Source organism: Carlito syrichta, unplaced genomic scaffold (assembly GCF_000164805.1).
Source record: "Carlito syrichta isolate Samal-C Ts95f unplaced genomic scaffold, Tarsius_syrichta-2.0.1 Scaffold171376, whole genome shotgun sequence".
NCBI classification, from domain to species: Eukaryota; Metazoa; Chordata; class Mammalia; order Primates; family Tarsiidae; genus Carlito; species Carlito syrichta.
Genome location: NW_007115472.1, coordinates 359,517 through 360,029, shown reverse-complemented (window position 1 = coordinate 360,029; position 513 = coordinate 359,517).

Genomic DNA, 513 nt, shown 5'->3' with positions numbered 1-513 from the left:
CTCGACATCACTTGGTTAAGAGGACACAGATGCCAGGGATGTGGGGATTAGGTGGGGAAAGGAGACATGGCCTCCAGGGGAGGGCGCCTGAACTCTGAATACGTGTTTCCCGTCATAATCATGTCACTGTAGTGGTGTCACAGCTCACAGAGGAAGAGGAGGGGGAGAAGTTGGAGGAAGGGGATGGAGAGGAGGAGGAAGGAGAGGAGGAGGAGGAGGAGGAGAGGGAGGAGGGAGAGGAGGAGTTGGAAGAGGGAAGGAAGGAGAGGAGGAGGAGGAGAGGGAGGAGGGAGAGGAGGAGTTGGAAGAGGGAAGGAAGGAGAGGAGGAGGAGGAGGAGGTGGAGCAGGCGGAGGAAGGAGAGGAGGAGTCGGAGGAGAGGGAAGAGGAGGAGGAGGAGTTTGAAGCGGGGGAGGAAGGCGAGGAGGAAGAGGAGCTGGGGGAGAGGGAGCACGCGGAGCAGTCGGACGACGGGTGGGCGGCAGGACCGCTCCAGCCACGGAGGCCCCGGCCG